Source organism: Sus scrofa, chromosome 16 (assembly GCF_000003025.6).
Source record: "Sus scrofa isolate TJ Tabasco breed Duroc chromosome 16, Sscrofa11.1, whole genome shotgun sequence".
Taxonomy (NCBI): Eukaryota; Metazoa; Chordata; class Mammalia; order Artiodactyla; family Suidae; genus Sus; species Sus scrofa.
Genome location: NC_010458.4, coordinates 78,835,514 through 78,854,660, shown reverse-complemented (window position 1 = coordinate 78,854,660; position 19,147 = coordinate 78,835,514). Strand labels below are relative to the sequence as shown.

Sequence of the window (19,147 nt, the reverse complement as noted above, 5' to 3'; positions counted from 1 at the left end):
GCTGCGTGTCTGCAGGGCTCTGTCCTCTTGGCCTCGTCGCCGTCGGGGTTTTGACGGAAGACCGTCCTTCTCCAGGGAGCAGGTGTGGCCCTTTCCGGAGGTGCCGACTCCCTGGTGGAGCGCGGTCCCGGCTCCGCTCCGGGAGGATTCTGGGCTGGTTCCCCCCCGGACACGGATGACCAAACTTGGGGTGAAGATGGGCAGAGATCAATGCGGGGCCTGTCACTGTAACTGGCCTGGAACGCCATACCTGAGATCTCCACAGCTGGTTTCGGGACACTGGCCACCGTCTGTCCTTCTCTGGCTCTGGACTGCATCCCTGGAGGTCAGCAGAGAAGGGACCGAGGGGCACTGACCCCCGGAGGACTGAGCAAGGCCGGGCTAGAAGGTCAGGGTGGGCCTGCTCTGGGCCGCCCCGGCTCAGGGAGAGGAGGACGCAGCCGTGTGCGTGCGGATGTTTTCAGGGTCTCTCCCCGGTCTCCCCGGTCACCAGTTCCTTGGCACAGACTCAGATAAGCTGGCTTTGTCCCCCCACGGCCAGTGTTACTCTCCCGCACTCACAGGTTCTCCCCACACCCCTCCCCCAGCCTGCGTGGCCCCCGGGGGCCTCTGCTCCTGCGCCTGGATGGCCGGGAGCCTGGTGAGGGAGCAGGCCGTCCCCAGGGACCAGCTCTGTGCGAGGACACTCGGGCCGAGGCTGGGCTCTTGGGGGCAGCACGGAGCTGGGTGCCGTCCCCGCTATTTCCTGGGTCAGCTGGCAGCTTGGTGCAGCCAGCGACAGCCCCTCCGCCGTGGCCGTGGCCGTGGCCGTGGCCCAGGCAGAAGCCTCTTCAGGGCCTTGAACGCTGGGCGCTCACAGGAGCCAGGGCCGCCCTCACTGCGTGCAGAGAACCACTGTCTCGGGAGGCGAGGGAGGGAGGGGACAGGGGCGGGGAGGCCGGAGCAGCTGTGATCGGGGCCCAAGCCTTCCTGAGGGACAGTCGTGGCAAGACAGGCATCAAGGTGGCTGACAAGATTTGGGGGGCATCTCCCGCACGTGTAACCCCACACGTCCTGGGCTTTCTCTAGGCCGTTTCCACAGCGGTGCCGTGTGCCTGCTCTTGGCTGTGTTACAGAAGATGCCCCCACACGCGGTGGTCATGTGGACAGCGGCTGGACGGGGTCCCACACGTCCTCACAAAGACAGAGGGACCCTGAGTGGGTGTCCTTGCTGGCGTGGGCACCGCCCTCTCTTGAGCTGGGACCTGGATGGGCAGGTTAACTGGGGCAGGACGGGCAGGTAATTGCCAATTGTTTCTTGGTAGAGGTATTAAGGGAACTTTCTCCAGTTTAAGCAATTATGAATGCATCTACCAGGGTTTCTGGCTTGCAAAGGCGCTCGAGTCCCCTTGACATCTGCGCCCTGGACCCGCTCCTCCTGCCGTCCCAGCCCTTCCGCTCTCCTGGCTGTGCCCGCCTCTGGTCATCCAGAGTGAACGCCTTCGCCTCTGCGCTCACAGAGTAAATGGCGTTGATTATGTTATCGAATCTAAAACGAGTCATGTACATTCTAGAACATTTTCAAAGCAGGGAGAGGTCCAACGAGTACAGTTGTGTTTCATTGTAACCTCCCTGCCCGACCGAACGTGCTGGTACCATTTGCCTACTGCCTTTGCAGCCTTTTCTGCTCGTGGAATTAGAACAGGTGCCGACCTACAGATAAGCGGGCACAGCTCTCTGTGCACACGCTCTTGTTTTCGTGGATGGAGCTGTGCAGCTCCTCTTGCAGTCTGACGTGTGTGTGTGTGTGTGTGTGTGTGTGTGTGTGTGTCTTTTTAGGACCACAGCCGCAAGGTATGGAAGTTCCCAGGCTAGGGCTTGAATTGGAGCTACAGCTGCTGGCTTACACCACAGCCACAGCAATGTGGGATCTGAGCCACATCTGCGACCTACACTGCAGCTCACGGCAACACCAGATCCTTAACCTGCTGAGTGAGGCCAAGGCTCGGACCTGTATCCTCATGGATACTAGTTGATTCGTAACCAGCTGAGCCACAAAAGGAACTTTAGCACTCTGATTTTTTTTTTCGGTCTTTTAAAAGTCTTTTTAGGGCCACACCCACGGCGTGGGCACGTGGAGATTCCCAGGCTAGGGAGCCACAGCAACACAGGATCCGAGCCATGTCTGTGAGCTACACCCCAACTCACGGCAACACCGGTTCCTTAACCCACTCAGTGAGGCCAGGGATCGAACCCGCAACCTCAAGGTGCCTCGTCGGATTCGTTTCCGCTGGGCCACGACGGGAAGTCCCAGCACTCTGATTCTTAAGACACAGAAGGTACGTTTTCCCTGCGGCGTTACGTGTTCCTGGTCAGCACGATTCCGTGTGAATACGAACATTCCACTGGAAGCCGATATCGGTGTTACTTGGTTCCCTTGAATTACGTCATTTTAGTATTGAGAAATTTTGCTACTGTTTATAACGCTTCTGCGACCCTCTCAGGATTAACCTTTGCCCACTTGTCAGCATCTCATGTCATTTCCCTCCTCCCTGGTACGTGCGTCTGCACGGACGGGCCGCTCAGGGATGCAAAGTCTCTGCTTCTCTGAGTCCCTCCCACCCAGACTACCCTCCCCGCTCCTCCGTCTTCCCTTTCGATGCCCAGTCACTGCATTGGCTTGTCCCTGACAGACAGGCCCAACACTGCCCACCTTGAAGTGGTTCAGGAGACCCCCCTCCCCTCCGGCCGCTTACTGCCCACTTCCTTCCTCCACCACGGACCCCGGGGCTGCCTTCCACCCGATCCCTTATGGACCTGCTTCTCCACACCTGTCGTATCACATTCCACATGGCTCTTTGCAAGTCCGTCTCCCCACGCACGCAGGTCTTCTTTCAGGACTGCTTTTTTTTTTTTTTTTTTTTTTTAAATTGGAAGAGTAATTGAGTTCTGAGGCTGGGTTAGCTGCAGGTGTAGAGCATAGAGATTCAGTATTTCTGCAGGTTGTACTCCATGGTGGGTTATTACAAGACAGTGAGTATCATTCCCTGTGCCGTACAGTAAATCCCCGAGCTTATCTCTTCTAGCTGTTGAAGTTGGTGTCTGTTAACCCCCTGCCCCCAACTTGCCCCTCCCCCGCCCGGCTCCCCTTTGGTCACCACGGGTCTGTTTTCTGGATCTACGAATCTGTGTTGCATATACCACATCCAAGCATGGAAGTTCTCAAAAATCTTTTCTTAGACGAGGGACAGACGGCAGATCTAATCCCAGCTAAGGCCGTCTCCCTGCCACAGGACCCCACCATATCCAGTCCTCAGGGACATCACTCAGACACGTGCTCTCTGCAGACAGGGACCGCATATTTCCAGACTCCTCTGCGTGAAGCATAAGAAACCTTATTGGGATTTCAGCTGATGCTCTTGGGAGTCCCAGAGCATGGCCTGTGTATCGCGGCCTCTATACTCTGCAGCTTTAGAGAGCGCACAGCAACCTCGTTTTCCGAATGTAGACCCTTCACCTGGACACAAGTCTGTTCCGTTCTGCGTTGTTTTAACGTTACATTGCCAGCACCTCTGCCTCCGCTCACAGCTGACATCAGAGAGCTGAGTCTCCAGCTTGGCCCCTGGGCTCTCAGGGACCCATCCTCGATTGTCTGCTTCTTGGTGTCCTGGTGGCAGAGGTCAGGCAGCTGACTCCGAGGATGCTTGTCTCAAACCCATCTCTGCGCCCCCTCGTTCCTTCTGTGGTTCTTGACGGCTCCACGGAAGAGGCCCCTTTGGACAGCTCCCCGAAAGAAATGGGGTTCTTTCCTGCTACGTACTAGCCCTGGGCTGTCAGAGCTCCCTGGCCATCACCTGGCAATGCCGCCTTCTGCCCTCGGAACCTCGCCTCTTGGCTGCCGGGTGGCCGTGCACGTCACTCATCTCGTTTGTCCCCAGCAAACATCAGTGGGTTGATGGAAGGGAGGCGAGCCCAGCCTGGCCAACCGGACTGTCTTTGACTGGGTTTTTATACGATGGAGCAAGGCAGTCGGGTTGTGATTTTGCCTACGTATGGTCTTTGTGTCTTCCTCAGTGAGATAGCATAAACCCCGGTGAAAGCAGGGTCAGGCGTGTCCGTCCTGGGACACACGATCGACAGGCAGAGAAGAGAAAAGGTGACTGAGCTGGAGACGGAGCAGAGAGGCAGCAGGAAAATGGACACAGCCAGAAGGGAAGGCGGGTGTCACCGCCCCCGCACTGGCTCAGAGTCGGCCCCAGAGCAAGCCCGCACTGGAGCCCCTGCTCCCAGTCCTGAGGGAGTTGGAGCTGGGCTCTGCCTCTGTAAAAAATTCACAGGTTGTGCAAGCTCTCCGTGAGCCGCTAGCCATGGGGAGGGGGTCCCGGAACCCGGCCAGGTTTGCAGCAGACCTGTCGGGACAAGTGGCCGGGCATGGGCTCCATGGCTGCGGGGCCGACGGGCGAGGCAGGGCTGGGCGCTCTGCTGCCCCCGCGGGCACAGAGCTGCCCACACTGCACGGTGATCCCCAGCCCCCCTGCTCACCCACCCAGAGCAGACTTTCCCTTTTTTGGGAAGAAAGTGGACCTGCTCGGCCCTCCGCCCCCAGCAGGCTGCTTTCCCCCCCCCACCCCACCCCCGCCCTCAGAGCCTCTGCCCTCGGCCAGCGGCCTTATCTCCCTGCCTTCAGCACCTTCCGTCCCACCTGGAAGCCCTCAGGCTCACCTGGGCCCCTCGAGGGCGGGGAGTTCCACAAAAAGGCAGAGGTGTAGAAATTGGCCGGGGAAAAGAAGCATTCCTAGCTAATGAGAAGCCAAGTGTGTGCGTTTCTAAAAAATGTGCCCTTGAAGAGCTTCCAGACCCGTGAGCGCAAAGAAAAAGCAGAACAACCCAGAGCAGTTAGCACCGAGGCCTCCCGTTTGCAGGTAAGCGCGGCACCTCCGGCGGGTCGCCCCCCGCCCCCCCAGAGAGGATCGCACCGCCCCCCCCAGGAACTGCGACCTCCACCGCAAACACGGCTGGTCACCTCCCTGGAACTGATCAGCGAGAAACCTGGAATTTTATTTTTGCTTCTAGAAAGGTAGCTGAAGGTTGGCGCATCCCCGGCCATACTGACAGCCGCGGCCGCAGCTGGAATACTTCAGAGTTTTGCTCTGGTCCCTCTCTCTTTATGAGCCCCGGGCCGCGGCAGTCTTGGGGGGTAGGCAGCAGATGCTTCTCATTTTATTCAATGTTCTTATTTTATAAAGCGAGAAAACGTGAACGGAGAAGAGTGACCTGCTTTGTGGGCGCGGTAAAGTAACATGGTGAAATCACTAATTATTTTAAAGCCACTGTGCAGAGAAACTGCTTAAACATATGTACGAAATAGCTCCTAATAGATTGTTGTAGCAATTTCCACAAGGACTGCTGTAAGTATAGAGAAATTAAAAATGGGATTGGTTAATAGAGTCTAGTAACATGCTCTGGGGCTTTTAATCTTGATTTTCTTTTCTCTTCTGTATAATTATACGGCGATATGAAGATAAACATACTAACTCTGGTCACAATTATCCCCCTCAAAGGAGGCAAATACAGTATCTTTCAAAGAGCAAGTTTCTACTTCTTAAAGAGATTTTTCCCAATGCGAGCGTCCTGATGTTGCGCCTCTACCTAGTCGGTCAGCACAGCTCATCCTGAAACTCCAGGAAGACAGCCTCATAGAAAAGAGGGGGCGGCTGGCATCGTGAGGTCAGTGTGTTTAAAACACAGCATTTCCGAATTTGCTCAACCCTCGAGCGCTTCCAATACCTTTTCATAAAAAGTAAGAGTTTCAAAGCCAACTTGATCTAAACCTTGTGTTCCTGGCGCGTCTGTCCTGGAGGCGCCCTGCGTGGGCGTCCACTGACCTGGGCACAGCTGCCATGGGGGTCAGTGGTCTCCAGTCGTCGGCAGGCAGTTGGGTCTGCGGGAATGCTGGCCACAGGTTGTCCAGCTCCAGCTGGACCTGCTGAGTTGGTGCTGGAGGAAAAGGTGAGAGCAGGTGCCAGCACGGGGGCCTCGGTCAGGAGCCTGATGCCCAACACAGAGGAACCTGTGCCCTTGTGCCACCAAGGCCACGGAGCACGTGGGAGGGGGGGGTCTTCAAGGGGGGGCTTCTTTTGTTTTTCCTTTTTCTTTTTATGGCTGCACTGGAGGCATAAGGAAGTTCCTAGGCTGGGGGTCAAATCAGAGCTGCAGCTGCTGGTCTACACCACAGCCGCAGTTAACACCAGATCCGAGCGACATCTGTGACCTGTGCTGCAGCTTGTGGCACAGCCGGCTGAGTGAGGCCAGGCATCAAACCTGCATCCTCATGAATAATATGTCAGGTTCTTAACCTGCCAAGCCACAGTGGGAACTCCAGGAGTGGCTTCCTATTTCATTTTCCAATTGCCTTGTGCCAGCAGGTTGGTTTTGTTTGTTTTCTGTTGGGAATTTAAATTCCAGGAAAGCAATTTGAGATGCTCTGTCTGGAAATGCGTCTGTTCAGGGGGGGGCCTGTACAGTGTTTGCCTCTAAGCCAGGAAAGGCTGTGGGGCTGAGGGCCGGGCTGCTCTCAGCCCAGAGCCCGAGGGCGGCTTTTTACGGCAAGGCCAGCTCCTCGGGGCTTCTCGACGGGGTGAAAACAACCTCTGAGACCTCAGGTCGGACCAGCCGTGTGTGGGTGGGAATGCGAACCTGCCCTCTGACAACAAAGTCTCTTAAAGTTGCAGCAAATCCCCTGTGACCCCCGCCCCCGCCACCGGCCATGGCCACGGCCGCGTCCGTCAGCCGTGTTCACAGAGGGGACACGCCAGAGCTGGCCCACGGGCTGTGTGGTCCTGCTTTGGCACCGTCAGCACAGGGGTCAGTTCACGGTTGAAGACAAGCTGACAGCCCTGCAACTTTCATGTAAGCCACGACCCCTCCTAAGAAGTGACACATTTTATTGTGGAAATGGCAGTTTGGCCCTAAATTGTACCTTTCCTGGCGATCAAAGCCACCTTCTTCTCCCTTGACTGGATTTGTGCTAAATGAGTGAAAGAACTTTGGGGAATGAAATGTGGTAAGTGTGTGGCTTTTTTTTGGTGTTTGGTTTGGTTTTCTTGTTTTATGCGTCGGGGTATTTTAGCTTCTGAGTACTCGGGAGAGTGTCACAGCTATAATCCAATGTCTAAAACTGTGCTGAGCAGACTGGCAAATACAAAGACGGACTTGGGGTTTTTCCTAAAGATCATTTGATTGTGTGAAAAGTAGTCAACTCTTTCACGAGGCTGTCGGGTGATAAGGCCATCGGGTGCCCGTCTGGGGGACGTTTCTCCCGTGTTCCAACAACCAGCGTGTTTCACAGCGTCTGCGTGCTCACTCTTCTAATTTGCATCTTCATCCGCTTTGGGGTCCCCGGTACTCAGGGGGCTGGGGGACCTGGAAGTCCTGGGTGGTGCTGCATTCTTGGTGTGACCTCCTTGGTGCCAGGCACACGGGGGCTCAGCTCTTTGGGGCGGGCCTGGCAGGCGGGAGGGCTTTGCCCTGGAGTCAGGGGAGCGGCCATGGGTCTTCGAGCCAGTGCCGCACGGTGCACCCTCCCCCGGCGAGCATGGGCTCCCAGTGCACAGACCAGGCCCCGCTGTGGCCAGGCTGGCACCCACCTTGGTGTGAGGAAGGGCCGGCAGAGAGCCGTCCAGGCCAGTGAAAACAGAAGCCACGTCCCAGGAAGAGAGGGCGCTGTGTGTGGCCCCAGGGGACTGCCCGCCTCTCATAGTCCCCTGCCCGGTGAGACCCGACTCCTCCAGCCACGGCCCCTCTGGGACTGGACAGGACTCTTGGGGTGACAGGCAGTTCCTGGGCTGGAAACACCACAGGGGATTTCAAGTGGCACAGGAAAAGTGGCACAGGAAAAGCAGGAGGAGACGATTCCGTGAGAGTCCACCTGCTCCCGGGAGCAAAGGAAAACATCGGTAACGAGGAGGCAGATGTGCCCAGACACTCCGTGCGCGAGGTCGCGGTCACGGGCTGCAGGGGTCTCGGGACTGGTCTCCAAGGGGCCCGGAACCCGACCCACCTGCCAGGCAGGGGCTACGCGCCACTCTGTGTTCCAGGGGCGCCACGCAGCCCAGTCCTGTGGGATTAGAATCTAACAAGGGCCACTACCAGGCGTGGCTCGTACAACTTCCGGAAGCTTCTCCCCACCCCGTCTTTGCTCTGTCGCCAGCTGGACGCCGAGGCCCAGGTAACCTGGCGGCTCAGGGGTTGAACAGGACAGAGTGTGGCCTTCGTGGCTGTGAATAGTTGTTGTTTGAGTTTCATTGCAGGAGAGTCGACTTACAAAGTCGTGTTTGCTCTTTTCCGCTGTACAGCACAGCGACGCGGTCATACATGCAGCATGTAATCGACAGGCATGTGTGCTTTCTCGAGGCGAATAGGGCTTTGGGGAGGGCAGGTAAGCTTTTACCACACTGTTCTGGAGGCTTCCTGTCGAAGTGGCTTGTTGTTACCCTAGCTGATGCAACGGGCGGGGGCGGAGCCGGGGGGGGGGGTGGGGGGGGGAAGGCGTCTAATACCACGTCCTGCGCTTCGCCTCTACAGGCCAGTATCCTGTGGAGGGACGTGCATCTTCCAGATCTCTTCGGAACCCAACAGCAACCTAAAAAGAAAATCTGCAGAAAAACAGAAATGTCTAACAAACAGCAGCGGAAGAGGGAAGAGAGAGACACAGGTGCCCAGGCCAGGCGCGAGCCCCGGGCACGGACGTCAAGCAGCGCGAACCTCCCACGAGCACGGACTGAAGCCCGGCAGGAGTCAGACACAGGGCTCGGCGGAGCCGCATCTGAAACAGAGGCCTCGGAAGAAGACGCTGGCGGAGGTGATACCGCGGCGAGCGGCTCAGAGGAGCAGGTGCGGCCGCACAGCGACCCGCTCGAAGCGGAGCTCTCATCTCCTGCGCCTGCTCCCCGTCGGCTCCCACTCGGGGTTACTGTGACCAGCGCCGCTGTTCCGAGCGCTTCGTACGTGTCCTTCCTGTGGGCTCCTTTGTCTCCACCTCCCTGGAGTCGACCCCAGAGTGGCGTTGCTGGGCCCTGCGGTAGGCCTTTTATTGAAGCTGCAAAGAACCTGTTTGCTGAAGAAGCGTCGGTACCACCTTACAGCCCAGTGTTGGAGGCGAGTCCACAGCCGGGGAGGGATGTTTCTCCATTTTCAAAGGTCTTTCAACTCCCGCAGCAGTATTTGGTTATTTCCAAAATACAAGCCTTCTTCTCTTCTTGCATTTTTTCCCCTGAGTATTTTATTATTTTTGATGCAATCATAAAAGGGAGTGTTTTCTTTATTTTTGGTTTCAGGCAAGGATGGAGAGACAGCCGTTTTTCTCTGCTGAGCTAGTTGCTGCCACCCTGCTGACTTCCTTTCTTCCTTACAGTGGTGTTTCTGTGAACTTAGAAGTTTCCTCGTGCAGCATTTTGTCACGGGGGAATGGGGGCAATTTTCTCTGTTTCCCGTCTCACAGGGCTGTGTCTTTATTTCTTTTTCTTGCCTGATAGCACTGGCTAGACCCTCTCAGACAATACTGACTAGAAATGCAAGCATGCTCATCCTCGCCTTGTTTCCAGTTTTAGGGAGAAAAGCGTCCAGTCTTTCGCCATTAAATTTAGGCTAATGAGTTACACTTTTTTGTAGATGTCCTGCATTATGAAATTTTCATCTGTTTCTAATACTGAGTATTTTTAATTATAAACAGATGTTAGAGTTTGTCAAATACATTTTGTGCCTCTTTTCAGATGATTGTCTATGTTCTCCTCTTTATGCTGAATTTATTAAATTAATATATGTTGGATAGGAAACCACTTTGTGTTCCTGAATAAATTTTACTTGCTCATGGTGTGTAATCCTCCTTCTTATGTGCTGAGTTTGGTTCCCTAATATTTTGTAGAGAATCCCTGGGTCTTGTTCATGAGAGAGGCTGAGCTGAAGTTTTCTCTCCCTGGGATGTGTCTTCCTCTGCCTTTGACAGCAGGATAGCATCGGTCTCATAGAATAAATGGGGAGGCAGGTCCTCCTCTTCTGTTTTCTGGAGGAGTTGAGGAAGGAGTGGAATTCATTTTCCTTCAAAAGTCTGACGCAATCACTTAGGAAAGGCCACTAAGTGAGGACTTCCTACAAAGATTTCTTTCTAGGATTTTTCAAAGAGCAGGTTTAGGTTCACAGCAAAATTAAGACTAAGATACAGACAGTTCCCACATGGCCCCGGATTCCGCGCAGGCACAGTCTTCCCACCACCAGCATCCCTGCCAGAGGAGTGCTGATGAACACACAATGACACATCACAATCACCCGAAGCTTACCTTAGACTTTGGTGCTGGTGTGGTGCATCCTACAGATTTGGACAAACGTATGATGGCATATACCCACGATTGTAGTAACATTCAGAGCAGGTTCACTGCCCTGAAAATTCTCTGGGCTCCTTTTTCTCCCCAGCCCCTGCCAAATACTGATCCTTTTCTTGTCTCCATAGTTTTCCTTTTCTGTAATGTCATATGATCACAAACCTCCCAGTAGGGAGCCGTTTCAGACTGGCTTCTTTCTCTTAGTCATAGGCGTCTAAGTTTCCTCCACGTCTGGTCAGGGCTGATGGCTCATTGCTCGTTAGCTTGGAGTGATGTGCCATTGCCTGGTGAGGCTGGTGTGTTTATACATTCACTTGAATGTCATCTTGGCTATTTTCAAGTTTTGGCAGTTTTGAATAAAGCTGCTCTGAACATTCACAGCAGGATTTTGCGTGGGCGTCACCAAATTGCCTTCTAAGTGACTGTACCATTCCCTTCCCGCCGGCAGTGAATGAGCATTCCTGCTGCTCCATGTTGTCTTCAGCGTTAGGTGTTGTCCGTGTCCTGATGTGGATTCTAACAGGTGTGTCCTTGTTGATTTAACTCGCAGCTCCCGATGACATAGAAAAGGCAGCATCTTTCCAAATGCTTTACTTGCTATCTGAATATCTCCTTTGGTGAGGTGTCTGTTGAGGTGTCTTTGGTTCATTTTTCAGTTGGATTGTTTCCTTATTGTTGAGTTTTGTGAGTTCTTTGTATATTTCAGGTCATAGTCTTATATTGTTTGGAAACATTTTCTCCTAGACCCTGGTGTGCTTCCTCTCTCTTTTTTTTCTGTCTTTTTAAGGCTGCACCCTGGGCCCATGGAGGTTCCCAGGCTAGGGATTGAATAGGAGCTGTAGCCACTGGCCTAAACTGCAATCACAGCAAGGTAGGATCCAAGCCACTTCTATGACCTACCCCACAGCTCACGGCAACGCGGGATCCTTAACCCACTGAGCAAAGACAGGGATCGAACCTGCATCCTCATGGATACAAGTCAGATTCGTTTCCACTGAACCACAATGGGCACTCCTGCCTTTTTCTCTTGACATTGTCTTTTGCAGAGTAGAACGGAAGAGAAGTGCTTCATTTTAATGAAGTCCAGCTCATCAATATTTTTTCTAAAATTAAATTTAATTTTTTCATTAAAGTGTTGATTTACGGTGTTGTGCCAATTTCTGCTGTACAGCGGAGGGACCCAGTCGTACATCTGAATATTTTTTTCTCCTACTCTCTTCCATCAGGTTCTATCTCAAGAGACTGGATGTAGCTCCCTGTGCTGTACAGCAGGACCTCATTGCTTCTTCATTCTAAATGTCATAGTTTGCACCTACCAACCCCAACTCCTCATCCATCCCACTCCCGGCCCCCCTTGGCAACCACAAGTCTGTTCCCTGCATCTATATGTCTGTTTCTCTTTTGTAGATAGGTTCATTTGTGCCATATTTTAGGTTCCACATATTAGTGATATCATACAGTATTTGTCTTTCTTTTTCTGACTCACTTCACTTAGTTGCATCCATGTTGCTGCAAATGGCATTACTTCATTATTTTTTATGGCTGAGTAGTATTCCATTGTATATATGTACCACATCTTCTTAATCCATTCATCTGTTGATGACATTTAGATTGTTTCCGTGTCTTGGCTATTGTGAATAGTGCTGCAGTGAATATAGGGGTGCGTGTATCTTTTTGACTTACAGTTTTGTCCAGATAAATGCCCAGGAGTGGGGTTGCTAGATCATGTGGCAGTTCTGTATTTAGTTTTCTGAGGAACGTCCAGACTGTTTTCCACGGTGGTTGTACCAATTTACATTCCCACCAGCAGTGAAGGAGGGTTCCTTTTTCTCCACACCCTCTCCAGCAGGCAGAAGACCTAAATGGACATTTCTCCAAAGAAGACATACGGATGGCCAGTAGGCACATGAAAAAATGCTCAACATCACTAATTATTAGAGAAAAGCAAATCCAAACTACAATGAGGTACCACCTCACATGGTCAGAACAGCCTTCCTTAACAGCCAATTCTTTCCTTTCATGGATCGTACACTTGATATGGTATCGAGAAAGCCATCTCCAAACCCAAGGTCACCCAGGTTTTCTCCTGTGCTGTCTTCTAGGTCCTTGACATGTAGTGCTCCGATCCTCTTTGAGTTAAGTTTTGCGAAGGGTGTAAGGTCTGTGACCAGATTCTTTTTTATTTTTGCATGTGGATGTTCTGTTGTTCCAGTGCCAATTGTTGAAAATCGTCTTGGCTCTTTGATGTCACCTTGGCTCCTTTGTCAAAGAGCAGTTGACTCTATTTATGTGGGTCTGTTCTGTTCCATTGATCACTTTGTCTTCTGTTACCAATACCGCAGGGTCTTGATTATTGCAGCTTCACAGAGAGTCTGGAAGTGCCACTGCTCCAACTTCATTCTTTTCCCTTAATATTGTGTTAATTATTCTGAATTTGGGGGAATATTTGTAATTACTAATTGAGCTTATTTATGTGTAATGTATCTACTCCTATTTCATCCATCCTCTTGAATCATTTTGGCCTTGCTCAGTGGGTTAAGGATCCGGCGTTGCTGTGAGCTGTGGTGTAGGTCACAGATGCAGCTCAGATCCTGCATTGCGGTGGCCGTGGTGCAGGCTGGCAGCTGCAGCTCCAATTCGACCCCTAGCCTGGGAACCTCCATATGCCACGGGTGTGGCCCTGAAAAGACAAAAGATAAAATAAAGTGAAACACAAGGTTCTGTAGAAGTACGGTTCTCCTCATTTTGGTTTTTATATCTGAATTCAAAGTTGTGGAAAACCCACCCTTTGCATAGTGATTTTTACACTTGACGATAGGAAGGCAAGTGAATGTTTTCATCTTCAATTTAATCCTTTTACTGTGTGTGCTTATGTTCTTATTTTAGGACTATCTCCTCAATATAAAAATTTCTGAAATTATAAATGAACAAAGATGAAACGGAAATCCACTTCTAACGTCACCTCCTGGAGGTAATTCCTGTTAGCACGTTAGTGCATTTCCTTACGGTTTTGTGATGCTGTGGCCATTTGCTGCTGTCACTCAGAGGCATCGTCAACTCAATCTGCAGCATCTTTAAGAATCTGCATGACCTTCCACTCTTTGCCTTTTCTTTTTTAACTGCTGTGTGTTCTGTCTCAATGACACCTTTGTTCAGAATGAGTTTCAGGCTCTCTGTACATTGTTTAGGTTAGATGCCTGAAAGAGGGAATTTCTAGGTGGACAGACAGGAGTACAACCAAGGACCTGCGTGTTGTCCAGTGACCTTCCTGAGATGTGGTCCCCGTCGCACTTCCATCCTTAGCATCAGTCGCTTTGAAAATAAATTCCACGTTTCAGACCAGCTCAGATTTACAGAAAAATTGTGACGATAGCTCCAAGAGTTGCCAGGTATTCTGCCGCCAGTTTCTCCTATTATTAATAGTTTCTATTAGAGGCTACATCTGCTACGCTTAGTGAACCAGTCTGGACTCGGAATTATTACGGAAGATTTCCTCAGTTCTTACCTGACGTCCCTCGTTCGGTCCCAGGATCCCAGCCAGCGTCGCCGTCCGCACGGCTTAGCTCTGGCTTCTTAGGAGGGATGCAGGGAAGTCTCATCAGTGAGTGCAAAGTCAAGGAGAGTTTGGTAAAGATCTCATCCACGCCCAGTGCTTCGGGAGTCGTGCTGCGTTAAGGAAGGTGCCGGGGGCGGGTCCGCATTCAGGCTCGTTCCAGCATCTTCCTGTGGCCTCCACATCTGAGCCACTGGCTCCGACGGGACAGGTCTCATCTCACAGCCCTGGCAAGAGGTGACAGTGTGCAGGGGATCCTTGGTGACCGCAGTCAGGGCCTGAGGATGGAAGCGTGACCTGCGATCCCGAAGGGGAACCGGCCTCGGGGAACCGGCTCCCTCCCTTTTCAGAAGAGGCAGGGGCTGGGCTGCGTGTCCTGTGAGCTCAGGCTCTGCGCGTCCACGTCCTACTGCCCCTGCTCGCTCGGGCGCGGGCCCTGTCTCCTGACTTATTTTCCGATCCTGTCCCAGTGAGCGAGAGGCTGTGCGCGGACGTGATCAGTAGCTGTGTTTGCAGCCACTGCTCCGCGGCCTGCGCCTGCGACAGCTGCAGTGCCCACCCTCCTCTGTCTTTGTGCTTGAAGCTCTTTCACGGCTGAAAACAAAAGGAATGCCATTATTGATTTCTAGAAATGACGCTTCACAAATGTGTTTTGGATAGCACTTTCTCCTTGGTGTTCAGCTAGGTAATAGCAAAATGATGTGTTCTGATAAATTACCAAGTGCAGATGTTAAGTGAACCAGTGGAGACGGAGCAGCCTTCTTACTGTTCGCTCCAAGAAATGTATACTGTGCCCTCAGCACACACCTAGGATTTTATATGTCACGAGGATTTTCTAAAAAGACTGCTTAGAAGCTGTGTAATGACATGAATTGATTCCTTAAGGGTCTTGAATCTGAGATTAAATGTTTAAAAAAAACAGGAAATGTTTGTCTTGTTCCTAAGAATTCTCCTCCGTCGGAACCTCCACAGATGACACCTGGCCCATAGCCTGGCCTCTGAGAAGGGCAGACAATAGAAAACGAAGCCACTTTTCATGGAGGTCGTGCCAAATCCTCCGTCCTTCAGAAGTGGCAGGAAACCTCACACCCTTACGAAGCAGAAGAGAAATGTGCCTTCCTCTACTCGCCGTGGCACCTGGCGGGTGCCACGGCCTTTGGGAAAGGTGCGCTCAGTGTGTTGCAGGGTCCCCGCCCCCGCCCCCACAACGGCTGGGTCACACGTGCCCGTCTGCTCACAAGCACGTCATTTGCCTTTTCCTCCATCTCATGTCTCATAGAATCCACTTGGCTGCAGGGGAGTCATGGCTTTCTGAGCCCATCCGCCCTGCCTCTCTGTCTGCCCAGTCCACTCTGGTCCCCGAGGTGTAGACAGTGCAGGGCACGTCCCGTGAGACTGAATTTCGGTGACAAACACGGTTCTGAACTCTAGGGCACTGGGGACACGGGCCGGCCGCACACGCTCGAAGTGTGTGCTTTCACCTCCACCGCGGCCCTAAGGCCCTGGCCCCACTTGCACACTGGGGAGCCGAGGCTTTGGGCAGGGTCACACCTGTGCACACCCGCCCCCGTGAGGGCAGCCCCGGGCGGACGCCCTCCCTCGAGGCAGGATCTCCTGCCCCATCGCCCCCTTCAGACCGCGGGTCTCCACTCCCCCATCACCAAGGAAACCGCTCCTCGGGGTCTCCCGTGCTGTGGCTCTGCCACCTCTTCCCTCAGGTGACCAGCACTGCAGCCAGCTCAGGGCGACCCCCGCCCTCCTCCCCCCATCCCGGCTCCTCCGCTGACTGGCCGTCGGACACCCGTTCCTCTCAGCAACTCGACCTCTCAGGTCCAGCGACCTCCTCCTGCTCCCCTTTGCACCCACTCAGGTGTCCCTGGGCCAGGTCAGCATCCGCACGCCCCACCCCGCCACAGGGTACAGCTGAGCGGGTTCTTGCTGGTTCCTACGTAATGACTCGGAGACGACCCTGTTTCCTGACTTATTTTCCGATCCTGTCCCAGTGAGCAAGAGGCTGTGCGCGGATGTGATCAGTAGCTGTGTTTGCAGACCACCCTCTGTCTCCGTGGACCACCCGCCAGCCCCCTCCCGCTCCGGGCCATGGCGTTATAGTCCCTGGTGCACTTTTTTCCATCGCAGCATCGGACAAACCATGGCCACCGAACACCGAACCCTCTCTTCAGGTCTGCGCCCAGGAAGTGCCTCCCAGGGCCCACGTTCAGGACCGCTGGCCCCAGGAGGCTGTGGCTGCCCCGTGTTGCTGCCCCCTCGGCCCTCACACCCACTCGCCTCCCCGTGATGCTGCTTCCAGCCCTTCTGGGCTCTCCAAGCCTCCTCTCGCCGCGCCCTGCACCGGCCTCATTTCCCAGCGTCAGGATAACAGACGCCAGCAGAGAAAGGCAGCCGGTAACACGCAACCATTCCACCTTCGCTTTGTTTCTGTCCTGTCCCCACGGCCCTGGTTTTGGAGCCCACTCCCCCTTACCCAGGAGCCTCACGCTGTGGCTTATAATTTTTGCTCCCAAACTCAGCCTCTCTCTCACAACTGCCTCTCTCCTCTCAGCCTCAGGTCCTTCCCAGTGACGCCGCTGCAGGGGCTCCTTGCACTTGCGCCGCTCACCCTGTTTTTACGCGCCCGTTCCCCTGAATTTTCTTTCAGAGAAAATACCTGAGAGATACAGGCCCATAAATTCACTCCATCCTCTTATTTCATGTTTGCGTCTCCAATGAACTATACACGTTTTTCTTTTCAAAATAGCTCTTAGCATCCAGAGGGCCTTACGGGTGGCACCCCTTTCACTTTGTAGTCACTCCTTCCATTACCCCCTCTATTTTCCACATTAAATACATTAATTAGAATTTTATTGGCGGTGCTCATGGCCTACAGAAGTTCCCAGGCCAGGGATTGAACCCGCACCACAGCAGCGGCGATGCTGGATCCTTAGCCCGCTGAGCCACCAGGGAACTCTGAGAGTCCTCTTTCGATGGTCTCATTCTCTTTCCTCGGGAGTGAGTTCCCCATTTGCTGACTTGTGTGCCGTGCGCCTGCGCATTCGTCTCCAGGATGGGTCTCCCTCCCTCTCCGTCTCCCTCCCCCACAGAGCCCAGCTCAGAGCCCAGGCTTCGCTGCACGTCCGTTCGGGCCAGGGGCCTCTGATCTAGCAGATGGCCTGCCGCTCACCTAACACAACGGCGGCCCCGAGCGAAGGTGGCTGCGGCGGACGTCCTCGTGCCTCTCGGGGGGAGCGGGAGGCAACGGCCGTTCCTGCTTGGAGCAGTTCCAAATCCCGCCAGGCGCGCCGTCCCCTCTGCAGCCGGGGCCCAGTCCTCGTCCTGGGAGGGAACCCCCACAGCCCGGGGCTTCTGGTTCCGCCTTTTCGGGAAGAAGGGGACTTGGGTTGCAACTGGGCCGCCTTATCGGCCTGCTTCCTGCCCATGGCAATTTGGGGGGCGCCGCAGGCTTCTCTTCATGATGACTTTCTCCGTCCTTTTCAGCCAAGGGCGGCGATTCCCTTAGAAACTCCATGAGCTTTCAGCGCCAACTTACAACCCCTTCCATGAGGCAGGAGGCGCACTGACAAGTCTAGTTAGGTTATTCAAGATAAAGCCTCTCTCCACCTGACCCTCTATGAGGCTGCACAGAAGGGCCCTCTAAGGCCTTAGAAGCACAGCCGTCTGGCTTAAAGGGCCCGTGAGAGAGGCCCCCAGGAGCCTTGCGGTTTAATGGGAGGCTTGGCCCTGTCGGATATCGTATTGAAGGGTCTGCAGCTGTGCCTCGATTCCGCGAGGCTGTATCTTCCTGGCAGTACCCACTTTGGTCTCCGCCTGAGGCCGTCTCTCCCTTGAGGCCCTTTGGGGCTGCAGGGACAATTGCGGGCCTTGCTGATTTCACACACACTCTACTCCAAGACCGAACAGACTGTCGCTCCCTCTCTCCTCCACATTTTATCGGAGCGAGTAAAAAGGCGGCAGGTGGCACTTTCGAATTCTGCCTAGAAAGTTCCTTAGCGAGATCACAATGATTCTAAGGTACGTTTTCCGTATCCTGTGTCACCAGAGCCGCCAGTGCTGCCGAGGGTCTGCCACCAAGTGACAGGGGCTTCCTTCCCCCGGAGTCCAGAAACGCTCTCCCCCCTTCCCGTAGCGCCCGTCCAACCGCCCCGTCAAGCTTTTCAAACTGTGCCTGGCGTCCAGCCTCAAACCCAATGTCACATGTTTTGGGTTTTGGGTTGGCAGCTTCCCACCTCCCAGCCCTGGATTCTGTTCCAGTTCCCGGCTGCCAGGGAACAGATCACTCCAACGTGGAATGGTGTAACGTGACAACCGCTAAGGCTGGACACGGCGTCTATGGGGCAGAAGTTCTGAGCTGCGAGCTGCTCACGTGGGTGTGGGCAGGTTCCAGCGGGGCGGCCGCATCTCCAAGCTCATTCGGGCTGGAAGGCGATGCCGGCAGCTGTCTGCTGATAGGGGGTGTCTGCAGGGATGGTGGCCCCGGGGTGCTTGGGCTGCTCACGGCAGGCTGGCTGAGTTCCAGGAGGGTGTCCTGAGCCGAAGTGTCTGGGGGTGAGGAGCCTGGAGGCCACGGCGGCAGCGGCAGCCTTTTCTGCCCGGCCTTGGGTGCCACGCCCGTTACACCTGCCTGTGCTCAGAGTTCTCGTGAGACGTACGGCCCTTCCCGAGCTCCGGATGGATTCGTGCCCATCTTGAACTCGTGCGTCCAGCTCAGCTCAGGAGGGGTCTCTGCCTCCTCGGGCAGGTCCGCACTGCCCTGTGTGCATGTCCACGTCACTCCCGGGAGCCACCCGGGCACAGGTGTGACTTCACATTGATTCGTGTGACTGCGCGGCCGGACTCTGGTTCCTGGAAGGTCATGACTTTTACTGTCCCCTGGACATTGGTGATGCCAGTTCCTCGCGGAGGACTTGGCCAGGGTTAAACATCTGACAGGCATTTGTTGAAGAAGGGCTACTTGGAAATGCAGCTTGTGATGTGTCCCTCGCTGTCCCCTCTGTCCCACTACCCCTGACGCACCTCTGCCATCACTTCAGGGTCCTTCCCCTCCCCGCTCCCTGTCTGGGCATCTTCACTCTTCCCCTGCCTGGTACTGTGCCCGCCGCCTTCCACGCATGTGGCTGAGGAGCCAGCTGGACGAGTGGCTGCATCATAGTCTGGCTCCTCTCTCACCAGCGGGGCTTCTGTCCATAACACGGCTCTGTCTTCACGCCTCCTGGGGCTCCCT

At 54.2% G+C, this 19,147-nt stretch overlaps 1 long non-coding RNA gene across 1 annotated transcript; it reads left to right on the top strand.

Moving 5' to 3' along the window:
- Positions 6,299-9,847, top strand: LOC110257297. Its single transcript, XR_002339722.1, has 2 exons — positions 6,299-8,416; positions 8,563-9,847. It is a non-coding gene; the product is annotated as an uncharacterized LOC110257297 (long non-coding RNA).